Source organism: Pleurodeles waltl, chromosome 2_2 (assembly GCF_031143425.1).
Source record: "Pleurodeles waltl isolate 20211129_DDA chromosome 2_2, aPleWal1.hap1.20221129, whole genome shotgun sequence".
Lineage (NCBI taxonomy): Eukaryota > Metazoa > Chordata > Amphibia > Caudata > Salamandridae > Pleurodeles > Pleurodeles waltl.
In genome coordinates this window covers 304,719,195-304,741,227 of record NC_090439.1, presented here as the reverse complement: position 1 = coordinate 304,741,227, position 22,033 = coordinate 304,719,195, and the positions used below count along the sequence as shown (strand labels likewise).

Genomic DNA, 22,033 nt, shown 5'->3' with positions numbered 1-22,033 from the left:
CATGCTGTTTCCCAATGATACTAGATATGTGCAACGTCAATGCTCCTCATTCCAAAATGTCAAACAATGTCTCCAACAGCAAGAGATTCAGTATGCATTATAGTTCCATTCCCAGCTCAAGGTCATGACGGGCGGCGCCATGGTACTTCTTTACTGACCCCAAGGAGGCTTGGGACTGGATCAACCACCATCTAGAGGGGCCAGACTGCAGAAACTCTTCACCAGGCCCCAACAGCCTGCAACGAAAATGCCAGGGCAGACTCAATGCAAGGTCACCATCGCACAGCTCTACATCTGGTTTCCCTAACCTAGAGCAAATTATAGTGGACCAAAGACAGGCCATTCAAGCAGCAGCAAACCTGGGCCCAGTCTCTGCATCCACAGATGAAGACAAAGGTCCGCACATCTCCTTGGAAGAGGACGCCATTCACTCTGAAGATCCTAGACCAGGATCACAGTCCCCCCCCGCTGGTGACACCGCAAACAGCGGACACTCTCCTGTAATCACTACCTAGAGACCTAAGCATGTTGTCCGCCACTAACTACTAACCTGTCGGCCGAGATGGGGGAAGCTGCATACAAAAAACCAAGATGCTGTGATGGACTCGCTATCCCCTCCACCTCAGGCATCCTTTCCATCACACTCTCCCACTGTGCCCCACCACACCATGCTAGCTAATATAACCCTTCCTCACCCCATACAGTGCGTAGTGGGGATGTATGCACCACATCCACACTGTAGAAGCATACGGATACTCTAGATGTAGACCTGGCAAACACTACATATGCCACGATGTGCATTTTTCAAACCTCCCTTGAGGAGGACTATTAAGACCACCCTCATAAAAGAGATATTCCATTTGGCCCTGATGCGCCCATCAATATCAACTATTCATATCCAATTGGCCCTTAGCCTCATATTAGTGACTAAGCCCACCTGTCCCACAATAAGGTGCTATGAATCTTTTTTTGTTTTCGGCGTACCACCAGCTGTGGTAGGCCCCAAGTATTGGGGCACTTTGACCCCCCTGTTGGCACAGTTGCCTTCTTCCAGTTCTTCACTACACCCCTACAGCATCCCGAAGGACGAAGTCAGAACATAGTCTTCTCATGTGGGGTATAGGCTGAATCAGGTTATAAACAAAAGTAAAAAGATAAACCTTACATTTACCATTAACAAAAGAAAAGCTATTTTGTGGGCCTATGGGTACTGTCCTGTCAAAAGAGGCACCAGTTAGGTGATGTAATGTGTCTCAACTATCATACTAGGGTATTGAACTAGGCCGGCTGGTATTTATAGCATCTTGAGGGAGTCAGACCCAGGTGACCTGGAGGCTGTATAAGAGGGATCGATAGGAGGAGACCGCAAGCCTGACGGAAGAATTGACTACACCACATTTTCCAAGGCCATGTTTTAGGAGAAAATCGTAAAAATGCATGAAAAAAACACAAACTAATATATCTCTTGTAAATGCAGGGTTCTCTTCACGGTTACCTAAAATTATGAAGTGCAAGAATTGGCTCCTTGTGCCTGTTTGCACCGTAACCCGCTGAATGAAATAACCGTTAAACACATCAAGGACCAAAGCACTGGGTGGGGAAAGAGAACCTGGCCTGTTAAAGGCATTATGTTATATTTTAGTAGAATACAGTGGTGGCGCGCAATACCTTTATTCCCACCAGTGCTTTGGCGAGCTCGGTTTCAGCTCACTGTGACAATGTATGTTAATTTTTATTGTTTGCAGTTTTCATTTAGCATAAGAACACTTCACAAAATACGGGACAACTTCCAGCTTAAGTGGACTGTCTTAGTGAAGTCGCGTTAACCTTTGTTATGCGGAACTTGTCAGGGTCTCTTCCCTCCTCCCACGTCAATATGGTGGTGTACCCCCACACCTGACCCTACCATACCTTCTGTCCCGCTCGCACTCACCCGAGTCCACCCACTAGACTCACGATCTTTTTGCCCACCCCAAAACAGCTCGCTCAGAAGTCTGGGCACTACATTTCACTCAAAGCCAGATTCCTCTATCCAAATATCCACCTCTCCCTGTGCACCCTGTGTCCACTTGCCAACCCACTTCATCACCATTGTGCCCCCCTATAGTGTACTGGTTCTTTGCAGCTAGGAGTGCGCTGTACAAATCTCACACATCAATACACAATTATTTAGAAGTTTAAAGATGCGGAGACCTGAACCCCACAATTCATTGTAATTACGAACATTTTACACTATTAGGTCAAAAAAAAACTATGGGCAAGAGTAACAAATACTGGCAAAGCCATTCAGTCTGATTTAATGTGCTAATGCACAGAAACACAGTGTTAGTCCAATAAAGTCAGACGCATAAGGGTGGGAGGCAGGGTGCTGAAGAACTGATGGAGGGAGAAACACCAGTGAGGAGCTGTAAGGGATGGTAGAGAGGTCGGCGTTATGGTGGGAGAAAAAGCCAGGGAGGTGGATGCGGTGGCGAGAGAGAAAGGTAGGGAACAGGGGAAGAAGTGATGGCTGAGAGCTTGAAGGGATGTGATGATGGGACAGCTTTAGTTGGAATCGTTGGCAGGAGAGATATGAGGAGGGAGAAGTGAGATGGGGTAGGGAGAAGGGCAGGGAGATTGCCGGTGGAAGTGATGGCTGGGAGCCGGGAGGCAGAAATGGATGATAGTGGGCATGGAGCAGCAAGTAATGGTGGGGGAAAAGGGACAGAAGAAATGGGTTGGGAGAGAATACCCGGAAGAATCTAGACAGAAAAAGTGACACGTGTGAAAAGTGCAAGGAGTGGGGATGCAGAAGCAATGACTGGAGCAAGTAGGTGGAAGCAGAGGCAGAGAAAAGGTGGCAAGCACTCAGCTGGAGGCAGAACATCCAATACCATCAGGTCAAAAAAATTGACTGGAATAAGTAAAAATGTAATTGACAAAATGTCATGACAATAGCAGAATGAGGCTGGTCAAAACAAGCCAGTGCCTGAAAGAGGCGGGCCCAAGGCCCACTCTCTATAGATTGTAAGCTACAGATCTGGTTCACAGCTGACCTGCCAAAACCGAGACATAAAAATGTTGTGACTTGGCACTTTTGGTCATAATCGACATTCAATGTCCTATATTTTTCACCCATCAGGAATATGCAAAGTTGTGGATCAACCCTGTAAGACATTAAGTCACACGATGGCAGACACCAGATATGAGGTAAATTATTTAATCAATCTCAGCCACTGGTAATTACTCTAGGATGTATTCTAGTCCATTATTTTGCCCACTGTGCCACTCCAAACAGAGACCGGCCACATGCAAATCAGCCTTTATCCTGCTAGAATTGGAGCAGTTCAGCATGAACCACCAGGCCGCTTCCACTCCAAATAAGTACATACGCAACCCCAGAATGGTTTCAGCACATTTCAAACTCCTCAATGAGGTTTAACTTGATGTCTGTGGCATAATGAGTATGGGACCCACGTCTGGGCATGCCTGTTACACTTAGGGCATCGTTCTGAGGAAAACAGAAAGCTGAGGGGTGGAATGCTTGAATCAATCTCTGATACTGATTTGGGAAGCATTCCATTCAGCCTCACTCTCTAGAGCTCTGGCAACACTACTATAAAAAGAGAGGATCTAAAGTGCCTATTTAATAAGAATCCTAAGCGTTTAAGTGTTCAAAAAGGGTCCTTCAAATGTGTGCATCCCTTAGGGTACCACCAGATACCACCCATTCCTTGGTGTCCACGTTTAGCTTTCCTTGCTCCACTTTTAGACCAAGAATCTATGACAAGAACAGTTTAGTTGTGCTTCATGTGATTTTTTAATGGATTCAAGCCTTCCTATAATCGTCATTCAGTGTAATTCGTTGTTGGTATGCAGACCCCTTTCTTGTTAGTGTGTTATCCAGCCACAAACTTAAAACGTGTTTTAACTCAAGGATACCATTCTCTGTCAATAGATCTGAATGAGCCACACATGTAGCTGACCAGTGCGAGGTTGGAGCACCTCACTCCCATGTGACTGGTACCGTTTTCTTCTTCCTCCGAGAGACACCAATCTCACACTCCATTTGTACCTGGGACCATGAATCCACTCAGGCAGGTACTTCACCAAAGTGCAGCATAAATGGCAAACAGCTCTATGTTACTGCAGGTTCAGCCATCTTGTTTTGAGCCAGGATTCTCCTTTGCACCCCCACTGAATAACCCTTTATTTTTGGCTATCCTAAAGTGTCACTCTGCTAAGAATCCCAGCCGAGGGCTAAATACAAGGACCCCACCTGTTTTGATAGTAATGGGACACTCGGCACAGTACTGTGCTTGAACCTATTTAATTCCTGGGGACCCTCATTACATTGTCTACAATCTTTGACTACTCCATCTATCCATGTACTAAAAATAAAAATGCATGCCCTCCTCATAAAATGAAGAAAAACCCAACCACAGAACTTCTTCACGCTTACAAACTAGCTCTGAACAATCTCATATCTCATCTCGCCACTGCTAAATCCTCCAATTTCCAAGACCTCATATCTTTACTACACTCCTACCCTCAACATCTTGCCCCGTCAATACCCTTAGCTCCATTCGCCACACACCTATTACTCTTTCCTCCCCCGCAGTTAAATAGTTTTCATCCTACTTCTAAGATCAGAAATGTTAGCCTGCAGATAGTCCTATTGTCTGCCACCTTCCACCTATATTCCTCCTAATCGACCCGGTAGCTCCTTCAAACTCACTACCCTCTCATCTTATTCTCTCACTGAACTACTACTGACACAAGCTGCAAACCATAATGTCCAACATTTGACCCTTTCAATTCCCATGTCATAAAGCCACTGGCTCTCTCACGTATTATTTTGCCTGACATCTATTTTTAATCATTATATTAAAGCAGGCACCCATCCATCTTGCTTTAAATCCACAAGACACATACTGCGATTAAAAAACACCTATTACAACGTTTCGTGCTACATACTGTTATGCCTCTTTACTCCCTTTCTTCAAACAAATTCTTGAATAACTATAATCTCCACACAAACTTTCACAGGACTCATGGCCTGATTGATCCCCTTCAATCTAACCTTTAGGCTCTTCACTGCACAGAAACTCCATCTCCAATGTGTCCAGCTCCATAAACTCTGCCAATCACAATCATTTCTCCATTGTTATACTTCTTGATCTCTTTGACAGGTTTTGTCAGTACTCTACTGTCCACACTTTCCAATACTAGTTTGACAGACCTGGTTTTACATTGGTTCACATCCAATCTCTCTGATTGCTCGTTTTCTGTACCTTGCTGCTCTATTCTCTTTAACCCCCTCATCTCTACCAGTTAGTGCTGCATAAGGCTAAGTTCTGGCACGTCTCGTCTATCTCTTTACCGCATCACTTGGCAAAATCATCACTCCCTTTGGATTTCCTTACCATAATTATGCTGAAGGCATGCAGATCTTCCCTTTTCCCATGTTCACTTACCACCTACAAAGACAAAGCGCCTGATTACGACCTTAGAGGATGGGATACTCCGTCACAAATGTTCCACCCACCCGCCGAATTACAAGTGCCAATATATCCTATGGAACTTGTAAAATGGCGGACGGGATATCCATCATGTTTGTGATGGAGTATCCCATCCACCAAGGTCATAATTAGGCCCAAAATTTCTAACTACCTTACAGTTATCAATCGCTTGGATGGCTTGCTGAACTCATTCATAATGCAAATTATATTTTTTGTCACTTCAGTGCCTGTCTTCACTCTATCCACGTCCCCACTGATATACTACCTCCCGTAAACTTTCTGTTAACTTCCAGCACTTCTTGAATATTAAAACATACATAACAAACACAGCAACATGACCCTCCTCCAATCATCAGACAATTCACCATGAGGGATCTCATAATTTTGTAGGACTCATGCTCTAGATTGTGTCATTATTGCATTGTTTTTATTTATTTATTTATTTATTTATATATTTGCGATGCTTCCACTTTCCAGGGTGGAATATTTGAAGTTTGCTATTTATAAACGGTATAATGTTACCCCGTTTTATGCTGAAATGTGTTTTCTGCCAACGTTAATACGCTTTATCTAATTACAAATAAATAGTAGAGTTCTATTACTCCCTCAGCCTTCTCGCTGGCAGACTGAATGGTGCTGCCCCTGACTCCCTCACGTACTCTGGCATTTAATGGAGGCCGGGGAGTGCAATAAGTATTGGAGGGCTGCAGTATTTATCAGTTAGCAGAGGAGTTTGGGCATGGAGAGTACTTGTTCCATAATAATTCATTTTTAATCTTGTATTAATTAATTTATTTTATATTTTTATGATTTTTAAAACATGTTTACTAGGGCATCTTTAATATTATTCCTTGGAATCGAGTGAGGTTACTATGAATAATCACGCATGAAGTAAGCATAACTACACATTTGTTTGAAGTGAAATAGTACTACTCCCAGTCTGTGGAATGCCTTCTTCTTGCCAATTATTTTTTGCCATGTTCACTGTCAAGAAAACAGTTTGAAAATCATCAAAAGTGATATATTGTAGGAAATCTGGCTCCGTGCAAAACCCCTCCACTCTCCACTCTCATTAACATGGAATGACAGTGGGCGAGCAAAAGAGAGTTTTCTTGCCAAGCAGGACAGGTTTTTTCAGCTAGAGCTTTTCAGAGCTGTCATGAGTAACCCAGTTGGTTACACTGCTTTACGCCCTGAAAAAGAAAAAGTGATTTCCTTGAGGTGCTAGAAACCTTCTTGAAAGGACTACAAGAGAAAATACTGCTCTTCGGTGACATAAGGAGATTAATATACCATTTAATCATGAACTTCGTCATCATCGTCATAATAATAATACTATTGTTATGATTATTAATAATATAATTTGACATAGAGTTGTATATAATTGTTCTGCACTTTCTGAGTTCTTGAAGTGTAACTCTTAATTCAGTGGTACTCAAGTTTTCAACCTCAAGTGGGTGACAGACTTAGTTGTCCTTGGTGAGATTCAAACTCATGACCTGCAGCCCACACAAAGGCCTCGATTTATACTTTTTTTGCCCTCATTACGTCATTTTGTGACGCAAAAGTGGCGTAAACATACAAAATACAATTGAATTTTGTACGTTTGCACCGCTTTTGCATGAAAAAATGACGCAAATGCAGCGCTAAAAAAAGTATAAATCAGGCCCAAAGTGTCTGTGAAGGGTACTTGACGTATCCAACCATCTTGCAGAAGCCTTCACGCCATAAGGTAAACTTCATTGTGGTTGCACATTCAAACCACATTAAATAGAGCTTCTCTTCTGCCTAAGGATGCTGAACTCACCTGTGTGCAGGCAAATGTCTTCAGAGCTTCTACGTCCACACCTATGTCCCAAGGTTCAAGCAGTAAGAGCAGAGATGAATTATTGGAATTGTATAGCACCTACACTTCCGACACAAACAGTGAACAGCGTCCAACTTAAACTCGTCAACATTCTGCACTTAGGAAATTTGCTAGAGTGAATTACGATGGGCGAGATGTGTGACAGAACAACTTTCCTGGAAGGACAAATATCTTAGTATAAATGATTTTAGAATTCCAGTCCCTATACTTTTATCAAAGAAAGAATTAAAAGAAAGAAGCTACTTGGAGTCTAGGCTTAGCTATTTCAGTTACCTCGCCTTAAAGAGCTCTACTGTTTTACTGCTGCTGACCTGTGTGTTCTATACATGGGGCATGCTCCTGGCTGTTCTAGAGACCACCCTTCAAAACACCTGCAAGTAATGATAGGCCAATTTATGCAGCGAATAAGTTATTTGATGTCTGGTTTGCCATTTCTTAGGTGTTCATTTTGACAAGAATTATTGTTTGTGGTAAATAATAGCTGAGATGAGATTACAAGTCTATCAGATCGGAATCGGGTTGGCATTTTAACATATCACAGTCTGGGGTTCATTACTGATGAAAGAGGAAAACAATCGCTGGTGGATCACACAGTCCCATGCATTTAGAAGTTAATAAAAAAGCTCCACCTAGAGTAAAATTCGTGTCAAGTAGTAAAAATATCTGCTACTAAAAAAAAATAATCATGAACAGAAGTAAGGTGGCTGTAGCACAGAACACTGCTGCCATTAACAGACTGTTGATTTACTACACATAACAAATCTATAACCTGTCAGACACTTGCAATACTTTTTACCAATCTAAGACCAATTTAGGAATTATCCTATTTTGCACAGTAAAATACATACATTTCGGACATAATTTTTTTCTGTAATAGGGTTTGCTGGTGATAATGAATGTTCAGCCAGCGCAATGCCTTTACTCTCAGAAGTAGATGTACCCAGTGGTAAAACATGGCTCGAGACACTATTTTGTCATGCAGTGGTATATCACTCTTCTAATACTGGCAGCATGTACCAATCACCGGTGGTGGTATTTCATTCTCTTAAAGGTACAGGAGGTGCAAAGACCAAAGATGCTGATGTGTAACACTGCGGTGTGAGGTTGCAGTATTTAGCACTCAGTAACTGCTGACTTGTATGGGACCATTTCAGCATTGCAGCTGTTTCTCTCTGCTTTGAACCTGGCTCATACATAAAAAGCTAGCGCTGTGGCACAATGACTATTTTCGAACTGCCTCAAAAGTCCCTAAAGTCTGGTGCGCAGCCTAACTAAGTCTGAGGCGGTCTTAATTATTTTGATCCATTATTTTTGTTTCGTGACTGTCTGCACAGCAGGTTTTTTGCTAGGCTGGATTTTAACCTTCTGACACTTATTCTGTCTGCAAGGCTACGAGTTGCACTGCAGCCTTGCCACTTTGCAATATTTCCTACTAGAGAAGGAACTATTAAACAGTATAGCTGGTACGGTGGCCCTGGAGCCCAAGAGTGTGAAGAGCTGCTTCTCTTCAATTATGGCTGTCTTTCACTGTCCAACTAGCTTTATGGAGGACCATTTTTCATTATGGTAGATGCCACCCTTCTGCACATCTTCTTTTATGTGTTCCTTGACGGACAAATACACAGTGTTCTCTGAATCCATTCTACCCAGTGCTGGCTTTAGAGCAGTGCAACCAGTGCCTATGGACATTGCACAAAATGTGGGTTAGGGTTGGGGGGTCATTGCTTTTAGGTCTCAGCCTACCAGACAGCACACCAGGGAGGTGTTTGGAAAAAGGAATGCAGTGTACTTTCCCCAAGGAACCTACTTGTACATTTTTTAATTTTATTTTAGATATAGCCATCTCAAAAGGTATCTCGTTCTTCAGTTGCACAAAACATTTGTTCTTTATTTGTGGGGCATGACGTTCACTATTGTCATTGTCAGGGTGGGTGGAAGCATGAATGTTTCTAAAATCATGTTTGGAAACTATTACTCAATTTACACTGTTTATGGTCCATTCACTGTCAAGCACAGAATAAGATCTGACACAGGGGCCAAAAGCTCTTGGAAACCCACTGAACTCCGATTATTGCTATCTGTTACTAGTAAACAAGAAGTCACAAGTACAGTTAACATGCAGGCACTAGAGACATGGTTTGATTGGTGCATCAGGTGCAGTGGCACAGTGGACAGAAGCTCTAGGAATCCCACTGAACACCAATTATTGCTATATTTTATTTATAAACATACAGTCACAAGTGCAGTTACCTTTCAGGCACTAGGGCCATGATTTGAATTGTGTAGCAGGTGCAGTGGGACAGGGGCCAACGGCTCTAGGAAACCCACTGAACATTTTTTATTGCTATGCTTTAATACTAAACATGCAGTTACCTTGCAGGCACTAGGGCCATGATCTAAATAGTGAAGCAGGTGCAGTGGCACAGGGGCCAAAACCTCTTGGAAACCCACTGAAAACCCATTATTGCTGTATTCTGTTACAAAATAAGCAGTCACAAGTGTACCTACAGTGCAGGCATGAGTGCCATGATTTGAATGGCGCAGCAGGTGCAGTGGCACAGGGACCAAAAGCTCTAGGAAACCCACTGAACACTGATTATTGCTATATTCTACTAATAAACATGCAGTTACCTTGCAGGCACTATGGGCATTATCTAAATAGTGAAGCAGGTGCAGTGGCACAGGGGCCAAAAGCTCTTGGAAACCCACTGAACACCCATTATTGCTGTATTTGACTAGTAAACTAGCAGTCACAAGTGCAGTAACATTGTAGGCACCAGGGCCATGATCAGAGAGGTACAGTGGCACAGGGCCCCAAAAAGCTCTAGGAAACCCATGACAACCGATTATTGCTATATTTTACTACTAAACAAGCAGTCACAAGTACAGTTACCTTGCAGGTACTAGAGCCATGATTTGAATGGTGCAGCAGGTGCAGTAGCACAGGGCCCAAAAGCTCTAGGTAACTCACTGAACACCAATTATTGCTATCTTTTACCACCAAACTAGCAGTCACAAGAGCAGTTACCTTGCAGGTACTAGGCAATGATTTGAATGTTGCAGCAGGTGCAATGGCACATGGGCCAAAAGCTCTAGGAAACCCAGTGAGCATTGATTATTGCTATAGTTATCTACTAAACAAGCAGTCACAAGTACAGTTACCTTGCAGGTACAAGAGCAATGATTTGAATGGTGAAGCAGGTGCAGTAGCACAGGGACCAAAAGCCCCAGGTAACTCACTGAATACCAATTATTGATCTTTTACTACAAAACAAGCAGTCACAAGTGGAGTTACCTTGCAGGTACTAGGGCCATGATTTGAATGTTGCAGCAGGTGCAATGGCACATGGGCCAAAAGCTCTAGGAAACCCAGTGAACATTGATTATTGCTATATTTATCTACTAAACAAGCAGCCACAAGTACAGTTACATTGCAGGCCCTAGGGCCATGATTTGAATGGTGCAGCAGGTGCAGTGGCACAGGGCCCAAAAGCTCTAGGTAACTCACTGAACACCAATTATTGCTATCTTTTACTACTAAACAAGCAGCCACAAGTACAGTTACCTTGCAGGCACTAGGGCATGATTTGAATGGTGCAGCCAGTGCAGTGGCACAGGGCCCAAAAGTTCTATGAAACCCACTTAACACTGATTATTTATATTTTTTACTACTATCCCCAACTCTCAACCTGCTATGGCCAATATCTCCCAGCTCCCTAGTGTCTGTCTGCTGTCCCAGTGCTCACAGCGGCAAAGTGCGAGCACCGCCACCTCTACCACTGCGCTTCCTCACCCTTCCTCTCTCCCCTCACATGCTTCCTCCCTCGCAGGATTCCTCTTCTCCTCATCTAGGACACTGCCACACCTTAAAAGTGTATGGATCACCCTTTTTTAAAGTAAAAACAGCTTTTATAAAAAGCACTTGAAGGTTCTATAAAGTATTTCAGTGCTTTATAAGAGCACCAGTTATATTTCACCAAGACACTTTTTTATTGCACTGTGGTGATTACATGATTTGGTCAGGATCACAGAATGTTGATCCAGCACCAAGACTCAAACCTAATTTCCCAAGTCGGCAGCTCTTTCTGTTACTTTACATCTTTATTAAAGTTATCTGCAACATGTACAAAAAACATTAACAAAGTCAACAGATTTCGAATAGGCGAAACCTATAGGCTTTGCCAATGTTTTTCTTTATCATTACATATAATACAAGCTTGAAATACATACCTTCAGGATGTGTGCTGTATAAAAACCTCTCCAACATTTGATTTTACTAAAATGTTATCTATGTAGAATAGCAACCCAGGCCATACAAAGAGCGCACATAACTGGCTTAGTTCACTATTGTCATTGTCAGGGTGGGTGAAAGCATAAACATTTCAAAATTCATGTTCAAAAACTATTACTAAAAAAACAATATTTGCACTGATTTAGTCTTTTGTACTACTACTACTAAGGTAAAACAGTTCTACATGATGATAAAATACTTTTTGGGATTTGTTAAAGAGACTTTTTCATAGTTTACACGTTTATTGCAAAATGTCTTCAAAAATAAAGGTGGCACAAAAAATAACCCGGCAGGACACCCCAGTTACTTGCTTCCTTTCACGTCGATTAACTTCTCAATAAATGCTTACTTGCTTTGAACTGGGGCTTGCATGCAAAGTTCAGGAGTATACATGTGGGCTCTCTATGCTGAATGTCTCCTTCCAGAAGTTCACAATGGTGACTTTCGAGGTCTGACTTAGGGAACTTCACAGTGTCCAACATGGGCTCTCAATAAACAAAGGCAGGCCTGCTGATGGATTTATTGATGAAGCAGTAGCATGGATAGCCTTCCTGTGGCATAAAGGGGTGCATCATGGTTTCCACTCACAGGTATGTGCTGTGAAATCACAACAGGTAAGGCACCTTGACTGCTTTTCTCTTTTGCCAGCCCTATACTTTGGAAGTTTGAACATGTGGTAGTAATAAAGAAAACAACTTTGACTAAGGCCTTCATTATGAGTGGTAAATGAGTCAGATTTTCCCACATCTGGATATCAGGAGTACTGGTAACTCTAGGAGTTGGGAAAATCCAGCCCATTACAAGTTGGACTCTTAAGGTTCACTGTGAAATAAGGAATTACTGGTTGAGATTCCCCTAGTAATTCCTTCGTTTGGGCAAGACTTTTGCCCAACTGCTTTTATCATCCAAAATCTCCAGGTAACAATTAAGGGATCTACGGTGCTTCCGCAGATCTCATAATTCTGATGGGGCCAGTTACCGATGTTACCGGGACCATCGGTATCAGATATCACTCCAATGAGGGCCTGAGAAAGAGCAAAAGATTAAATTTCAAATGTTGCAAAAGGAATAGAAATGACTCACAGACCAATCGGAGTTACTCTGCTGTTGATTTTATGTCCTAAAAATGTGATTTGTTTTTCAATCTTTTTGATTACATTTCTCAAGATCACAATAAGCACAACAGAGAAAAAAACATCAAAATATGTAACAATCGTTGTCATTCATTTGAAAAGTAGATTAATTCAAGGATAACAATTTAAGGAGCTTTGAAAATCAGGTTTGCAGCAGATAACAGTCTGACAGTGTGCTTTAAGGTAAAGAACAAACAGGCAACCATCAGCCCCAAATACAGCATTTTCAGTATGACTTAAGCATAATAAATAGGAGTAAAAAAGCAACACCAAATATATTAACACAACTAATGTGTTGATTACCATGTTCTCACTATGTGAAGCATTCTCTGATGTTCAACTGAGAGATGAGATATTCCACGTGCTTTAATTCCCAAAACGTGCATGTTCCACACTTAGGGCCTGACTTAGAACTCGGTGGACGGGTTACTCTGTCACAACGGTGGTAGATATCCCATCCGCCGAAATCTACCTCCCATAGAGGATAATGGGATTTAGATTTCAGCAGACGGGATATCCGTAACCGCTGTGATGGAGTAACCCGTCCGCCAAGTTCTAATTCAGGACCTTAGTCACCACCGTGAACCACATAATGGACGGAACACAACTGATGAAACCAAGAAACCGCAGGCTGCGGTTGCAACATGGGAGGCTGAAATTGAACTCAAGCAAAGAGTTAAATTAGGAGTGATCATGAGTCACAGAGTACCCACTGTGGCAAAAAACAAAGTGGCTAGAGGAGTCTATCCGGTAAAGCACTAACAAACAGAATAATGTACAGAGAAACCTTTATACGACCTCTGTGACAAAATGGCAGATTGCACGTCTCCCCTGAAAGAAATACCTATCGAGGAGGTAAAAAAAAAAACTCTGACAGTGATAAGTATGTTTCCTGTGGTCTTTATCATTAATATGTTCTCACTGTACCACTGGTCAGTTAATCGACGTAGAAAGGTCTGTATTTTAACATAAGCTTGAATGCCCTAACAATAGAAACACATTGACAAATGCCTGTTGGCACTCAACACCCCACTGAATCACAGAGGACCTGACTGTCTGCTGCAGTGATGGGCAGCGACAGACTCAAATGTGTTGCTCTTGTAACCTTTCGCAGTTACTTCTCTTCGGAGGTTGATGACATTGATTAGTTTACTCAGCTAATCACCTTTGACATTCGTTTCTGAATTCATCATCAGCATGTCTTCGTATTACTTGATGTAGCACTAACACTCCTTTAGTAGTCATAAGTGGCCACAAAACATAATAGCAGTGAAATCGAGTACTTTTTACCAGCCAGTATAATTTTGAGAAATTTGGCATAATGCCAAATTTCGGCTTTTCACTGAATTCTTTGTTGCAGCTTAAATTTTGTTCAGGCTAAAAGAGACAAAACATAACACAGTTGGGTGCCTTATTATTTTTAATGAAATGTTTATTTAGCAGGAATTTTATATAACACCATTTGTCATCAATTCAAAACCGGGATACTCCTAGCCTTATGTTAGCACAGCGCTTTCATTTACCATTACTGGTAATTTCTCAGTCTACCAAAAAAAGTAATTACTTTCAGTGCGATCTGGATGAAAGGTGGCTAGGTCGTCGTGATAAGGGATACTAAAGGTAAAAGCAAACTCAGGGCCTCATCGTCAACCACATGAAATCAATCACATCAAATCAGCTTATCGGTGTGAGTATATATTTTTTCACTTTGCCATCTTTGCAGTTTGTTCATTTTGATTTCTGTTTGTGATGTACTCTAACCCCAACGGGAGATAAGTACCTACTTTTTAATCAACAGGGAAAGTCAGATATATGCAGTGATCGCCAGCACTAAAAAATAATGCTCATCGTAATTCTGTCAGGAGACTGTGAGCACACGGGTGCACACACATCTTCAGATCAAATCGCACTCTGGGGGCCCCTGCCCTGAAATGCGCTAAAACCAAAGCAGATGAAGCCCCCCCGGCTGCATGAAGTCATGCTGGTATTAAAGAGTGGAAATTAATCCCATTCTCTAGAGACCTCACGGGCTGCCTGCCTTTTTCTTTTTTGCTTGTCCATGTTCACCGCAGACGACCGTCTCACTCAAACATCATTTAATAAATTGGCATCATCCTTACTAGTTATCTTGGAGCTTTTGTCCCCACTGCCAGCATGAACTTTATACCTCAAGACAACAGCATGCAGCTCACTACATGTCCAGGGCAAAGCATTGTCTGTTTGAAAATACAGGGCCTTAAGTGCTGAGGCAATGGCACAGCCTGGCAAATGCCAGCTATGGCTTGTACTCACTCTTTGCTTGAGCAAATCGGAGAACCAAACCCAAATTACAGTCACAAGATCTGTTCCTCCCACAATGAATTCTTCTTAGGCATTGTCTACATCCCCTTGATGACTGAACCCATACCAAGAACTGTAAAAGTGGCAAAGGCCAAGAGCCTGGCACACAGCACCAAGGAACACAGGGCACACTGTACATATTCAAGCAGGTGGCAATGAAAGGGCGCAAGACAAATCTTTCCCTACAAAACTCACTCTGGGAAACCTACAGCCCTGAAGACAAATCCTGCATAATAAAAAACTAAAGGCAGCATGTCTCACACCCAACTGAATTCCTGATCCTCATGTTACAATCAGGTGTTAGGCAGAAGGTCCCAAGACCTGAACTCCTCCTCTGGATTCTGATTCTTACAGCTGGTAGATGAAGAAAACGGTAGTGAGGTGGAAAGTCTCCACACTGTTGGAGACCCTCCGGATGGTAAACCTGCAACTTGTGTATGGAAATGTGCAAACTATGACTGCCCTTAACTCTATAAAATCAACGAACTTGTCAAGGCTGCTCTACATAATAATGCATAACACAATTGCAAATGAGGGACAGTGACTGCCTCTAAATATAGGGCATTTAACTGTGAGGGAGAGGATGCAGCACCAGTGGCGTAGCGTGGGTTGTCAGCACCCGGGGCAAGGCAAGTAATTTGCGCCCCCTAACCCGTGGATTTTAGCACTCGCGAGTGCGAGCGCGCCCCCCCCCCCCCCAGATGTTGCGCCCGGTGCGGCCGGCCCCTCCCTGCCCCCCCACGCTACGCCACTGTGCAGCACAGACAAATTACTCGCTCGCCGAATTTCACTAACTTATGAACGGGTTATTGAGCAACTTCTTCAGCCGAGCCCATGTGTCAAAATGAAACTTATCATGTTAAAGATCTATGAAGAGCTGTGAGTGGTGGGTGCTGCAGGTATTAGAATCCCTCAACAGTGAGGTCCTGTGCTTCTTTCCTTTCTATCAAGAAAATAAACAGAGTAGGGTCTGGAAAAGAACAAATACTTTAGAGGAGTGTTGATTAACATCAGTCAGAACCTCTACACCCCTTGGAAAGAGCACGTTAACAGCAATCAAAACCTCTGCACCCCTAGGACAGAACACATGAAGCTGAAAACTTGAAAGCTAATGAAACCGTAAAGGGTTAAACACACCACAGTCATTAAAGCTGGGTGCTCATTTGGCACTGTGTCCAAATAAGAGCCATGTTTCATGATCACTTCAACATTAAAGAGGATGGTTTGGGTGTAAATGCAAAAATACTTTTCAGATACTTTGATGCCACAAACGAAGGATTAGCAGGGATGATTCTACAAGGCATAATTCACTCTGCAGCATTTCATTGTGCAATATGTTCACAATGTATATCTTTTTAGCTTCGATTTATGTCCTATTAAAGGTGCTGGTCTCTGGTGTATAACACATGGACGTACACAAAAAACAATGACAAATTAGCAGTACTACTCCAAGGAAAGGCAACGTGAAACACCAACAAAATGTTCTTCAATGCCACAAATGTGGTCGAAGAGCATGCAGAACAAAGGAAAATGAACTACATGATAGCTGTGCCACAAAACAAGAACTTTTTTAGAATAAGGTGTCGACTATGATAAAGACATATTTTGGGTTACCCATTTCTTCCTAACCCAGAGGCCACACTGCTGGTGTTTGGATATCCAATCATGGAAGGGCATAACCAGGGAAAATAGATGGAAATGCTGATGGATGCAAACATAAATATTGCATGGCCATTGTGAAACAGGAAGTCCCAACAATTCATACAAGGTTAGGAAGGCATTGTGCATTCTGGGAACGGAGCAGTTAGCCCATCTTTAAAATGGCACCTTCTGGCAACGGTGCCACCTTCAAACCTTTGATAGGTTCCAGGTCATCTAGGCTCGAAAGTTAGGCAGCTAATTTGACCAAGATCTGCAAAAGATTGAATAGATTAGAATTTATGGGTCAGATGTACTACACACTACTGGCAAAATATTGGACGCATTTTGCGACTAATATTTTTGCAACTGGCATGATATTTTGCAAACAGTTGTTTTCTGATAGATTGGTTCGCAAAATAAAAAATCAAAGTGGGTTGCAATTTGACCTATCTCATGAATATTAACGAGTTAGCTTGCAAATTGAGACACATAAATTTACCTCCTTCAAGGGATTGTGGTCTGCCAGGGTCAGCAGACCACCATATCTGTGATCTATTTTAAGTAAAGCAATCTATTGTTTTAAATGAAGTTCATTTTCCTCAAAGGAAAACATAATGTGTAAAAAAAATGAAATGCTTTTCAAACATTTTTTAAGACTAGGTATTAGACCGTGGTGTGGATTCTGGTTGCAAAACATCAGTACATCTAATTCTGAATTGCTATCTGGAAGGGACGTCCTAAAGAAGCCTTTCCAAATATCAATTTGATATCTAGTTGCAAGCCCATACTGTGATTTGGTACTGAATCACCGCTTATGTTTGGTACATACCAAAAGTCAATTTTGCAGTTATAAATGTCCAATTTTGTGAATTAGATCCTTTATGACTACAAAAAACCCTTTGTACATCTGGCATCAAATTCCCGTAATAAATGACAGAACATGTAACCCCCACCGGTAAATAATATGAAATCTGTTATTAGAAGAGAAGGCCGAAATCAGACACAATGTTGAACAATTGTTCACAATCAGTTTACAAATGTACAAAGACTATTTCTTATACGTTAATGATGACAGTGGTCATGTGTCTAATCCTAATGGCCTCCATTTCATAATAACATACAGCTTGCAGTTTACTCCTTCTCAATTAATAATCAGTAGTTTTGCAAAAGATGTATTAATAATTAAGTCATCCCTCAAAAAATGCTCAGCTCTACCGCACACAACCAAGCCGTACGCAGTCATAGACAGTCAACTTAATGTTTCTGCTCAATCCACCTCCTGACATATCTACCGAAATCCCACATCATTTGCAGGCCTGACTCCATCAGAGACTCTGCATACCACATACCTCACCACTCAAGCTTTTCTTCTCAGCAACAGGCCTCAATACTGTAACATTCCTCTCCAATCGCAAGGCATACTTAAGGGAATGTCCACTTCAGCGACATTCGCATTTCTGCTTTCCTCCTAAATTGCATACCTCACTGCTTCATCATCTCTTCCCACATTCCACATCTATACCTTGTCCCCTCTTAATTACATGCCTTTTCCCACCTTAGTCTCCTTCTTCAAGCCTCTAATATCCCATATCAACCTCGTTTCTCACTACCCCAACATTCCAACAGAATGATGTGCCTTTCCCACCCATCCCAGATCTAATCTCCATTCCCATAATTCTGCCTAAATCCTCTCTCAACCACTCCCTCGTTGTGGCTTATGAGGTTTATCAGTTCTTTAGAAGATTCACCAGTTTCTCTTTCAGACCTTCCTCTGGTTCAAGCATGTGCTTATCTTTTTTGGCATTTTATCATAAGCTGATTAAGCTTCAAAATGCTGTGCCCTAAACAGAAACTAATTAGGTGAGCAACCAGAATTGGCAACATGGTCCTTTGGTAAAATTGGGTGACAAATAATCCAAGGTATACAAGAGTTCCTTTTAATCAATTATTCTGTTTCTGAAGGCCATTGCCAAAAATAAACCTTATTTCTTGCAGAGCGAACAGATACAGAGGCTTGCAGACTAATAACATAGGTTGTGGATAGGAGAAATAGGCAAACTCTGCTGCATATATTTTGTCAAATGCCAGGGTTAAACTAGTTTTGTCTCTGCTAATTTACACCACAGTGGTATTGAGTTCCATGCAAAACAAGATCAAACACTGCAAAAGAAATGGGCACAACAGCAATACTTTACATAGTATAATATGGTGTTACCTTGCACCTTGGTTTAATTTATGAAGAAAAAAAAATATTCACCTATAGTTTATGTCGTCTGGTCCAAGATCTCTTAAGTAACTACAGAGCTTTGAGATTGTGTATGTGAAAGTTAGAACTGCTTCCTTATATCACACTGACAGATGTAGAATATATAAAAAAATCTAAGGAGTTATAAAATGACTATTACTAATATGGGCTTAATATCCCATGTACACTACAGGCATCTAATTACTAAACAATATTGAAAAGTCAGTGTGATTATTCTGGATTCTATCCATTTTGTGTCCCCTGTGAGGCTAACACAAGAAATACAACCCATACAATATAGCTTCTGAGTGTTTCTAAAATGTACCAATCACCTGTGGATAAGTATCCTGAGTAGAAACACCTTAGCTCGCCGATTAAATGTGATTGAGCAATAACAGTGTTGGTGGTCTGAAACTAACTAAAGTTGCCTAAAAAAATAAAGGTGTTACACACTGTCCATAAGTGAGCAGATATCTTTATTGATTAACTGATCTGCAGGAGCCTCGCTGAGGGACCTGGAATTCAAGAAGTTACAAAGGTACAAGATGCATTATAGCCTCTAGATGTTGTGTACATGAGTGCTATTCTTATGCTTTTTGAATGCTGCTGTAACAAATTCAGATTAATTGTTCATGTGATCCTTTCTACTGCATTGATCCAATGTTGGCTTGTTAATGCAAACTAATATGCTAGAAATTAAGATGTATCAAATGCGTGCACACCAGCTTGTAAATATGAATTACGGGAAATCAATTTAGAAATAAAGTTTAGAAAACTATGCACCTGGGAAATGGGGTAAACTGATTGACCATTAGGGTTACTTCCAATTGACAAGCAATATCTAAGTCAATATGTCTGGCTTTATGCTAGTGAAAGTGTTTAGTAATATTTGAGTGAACTTGTATGTGTTGCCACCAGTTGTCCTAGAAATAAATTCTTATAACAGAGCACAGTTGGGCTAGAACTATATGGAAGAGGGGAATGGGGTCCCCTCCCTATAAAAACTGCATTAGCATACTTAATCTGTACCGCCAAACAGGAGTGTTATATGAAGTACTCAGAAGCTGAAGTTTGCATTGTGACTAGTGAAATTCAGACATTAACAGCAAGCTATTATATTGTAGATAACTTTGACAAAGGACCTTTATGTTCATTGCTTTTTAAGACGGCCTATGTGTGTATATATGTTTAATTTGAGAAACAACTTTGTTAAGTATATTATAGTGGCAGGAAAGTAAAACAAATTAGCATGTAAGGGTATTTGTACCAGTGTTCTTTCTAATCGTAGCCTAAAGAAAATGGTCATTTTTGGGGTGGCTGGATCCCCATCAATCTTGTACACCAGCCCTCAAATACACATAAAAGCCTGGGGCGGTGATAACATCTGGCTCCCCCTGACACTGGCCTGCTAAAGAATGTCTCAGCCAGTTTTTCAGTTCTGCTTTGGGTCTTAACAGAGACATGGAAAGGCCATCAACCAAGTGCCACTCTGCCACAACTTCATGCTGTGCATTTCCTGTTGTGCAGCCCAGCGGCGGCTGCCACATATGTCAAGAAGACGGTGGGGGGGTGACGGCAGGGGATGACTGGGGAAACAACATTATTTAAAAAAAAGAAAACACTTAAAGTTTCCGTCACGCTGCCGTCTCCTGCCACCTCCAGCTGCCTCACTCCTCTTGTGGTGTCACAGCATTCAATGGGACACCAGCACAGGCTCTCTGGCAATTCTGCCACTGCTTACATGCTAAACATAGCATGTAAGCAGTGTCAGGATTTGTGTGAGCAGCTCAGAGTGCCGCTCAGACACAAGCCTGGGGTCTGTGCTGTTTCTCCAGCCGGGTTGAGGAAACCTAAGTGCGCATTTGTGTTTGGCCGGCCTCAGACAGACAGCCAAACACATGAGTGCCCTCCTCCCTCCACCCAACTCCTGTGGCTGAACCCCTGTACATTCTGCTGGCTGAGCCAGCAGATGAAAAGGGATTAAAAAAAAAAAAACAATAGCAAGCTATCATTTTATTTTTCATCTGCTGGCTCAGTCAGTGGGGGGACGCCCCTCCGCCACTGCGAAGGAGCCGCCCCTGCAGCCAAGATTCACTAAATAAAGCAATATAAACCGGTAAGCAAACACACTGTCTATTTCTACAAACATTTAAATGCATGTTTCAAAATGAAAAAAACTTGCCTTCAGAAAAATAGAGATGCTTTTTAAAAAAAAAAATGAAAACATGCGACTATAGTCTGAAATACAGCTTACTGCAGAAAAGACAATGTCGGCCAAGTGTTATATTACCTCACTGATTCGAATGAAGATATATGAACTGCTAGGTTTCAGTGAAAAAATAACATTATGCAGATTTTGGATGAATACCTTCACAGCAAATAATGTACTTTCTTCAGTGAAAGTCATTTTTAGATGGTCTGCAGACACTCCAGAGAATCACACTGACGGTGTCGAAAAAGCAGCAGGAAATATAAACTTATTGTTACGATACAGGACTTTAAGATTGTATTTGCTTTCGGCAAATAATTGCTTTTGTAAAAAACGTAACAACATGGTAGACTGGAAACTTAACAACATGGTAGACTGGAGGTTGAAGTCTGCATCGCATTTGATAGGGAAAGGATAGAATGCAAGTGCAGAAATGTTTAACGTTTAACAATTCAAAGAAGAGAGGGTGTATAGCTCAATGAACATTTTTGTTCATTATCTCCGGGAACTCACGACAGGTAGAAAAGAGGTTTTAGGGATAACTTTAAAGAACCATGCATCTAGCCTGATGCTAAGTAATGATCAAAGCCTTCCATATTGCTGTGAAGTTGTTTACTTAGTAAACCTTGTTAATTGCAATCCTCATAGGCACTGCCTTGTTAGTGTAACTTCCCATGCTAGAAGAACATACGATGTATCAGATACATGCACAGAAAGAATACATTTAGAAAAGAAGTTTAGAAACGTAAGCAACTAGACAAAATGTGGCAAACTTATTTCGACCATTTGGGTTACATCCCATGAGC

At 41.7% G+C, this 22,033-nt stretch overlaps 1 protein-coding gene across 2 annotated transcripts in view; it reads right to left on the bottom strand.

Annotated features, from left to right (window-relative positions):
* The window catches only part of FBXL7 (F-box and leucine rich repeat protein 7), a 736,631-nt gene that overhangs the window by 502,604 nt on the left and 211,994 nt on the right, over positions 1-22,033 (bottom strand). The window lies entirely within an intron of this gene.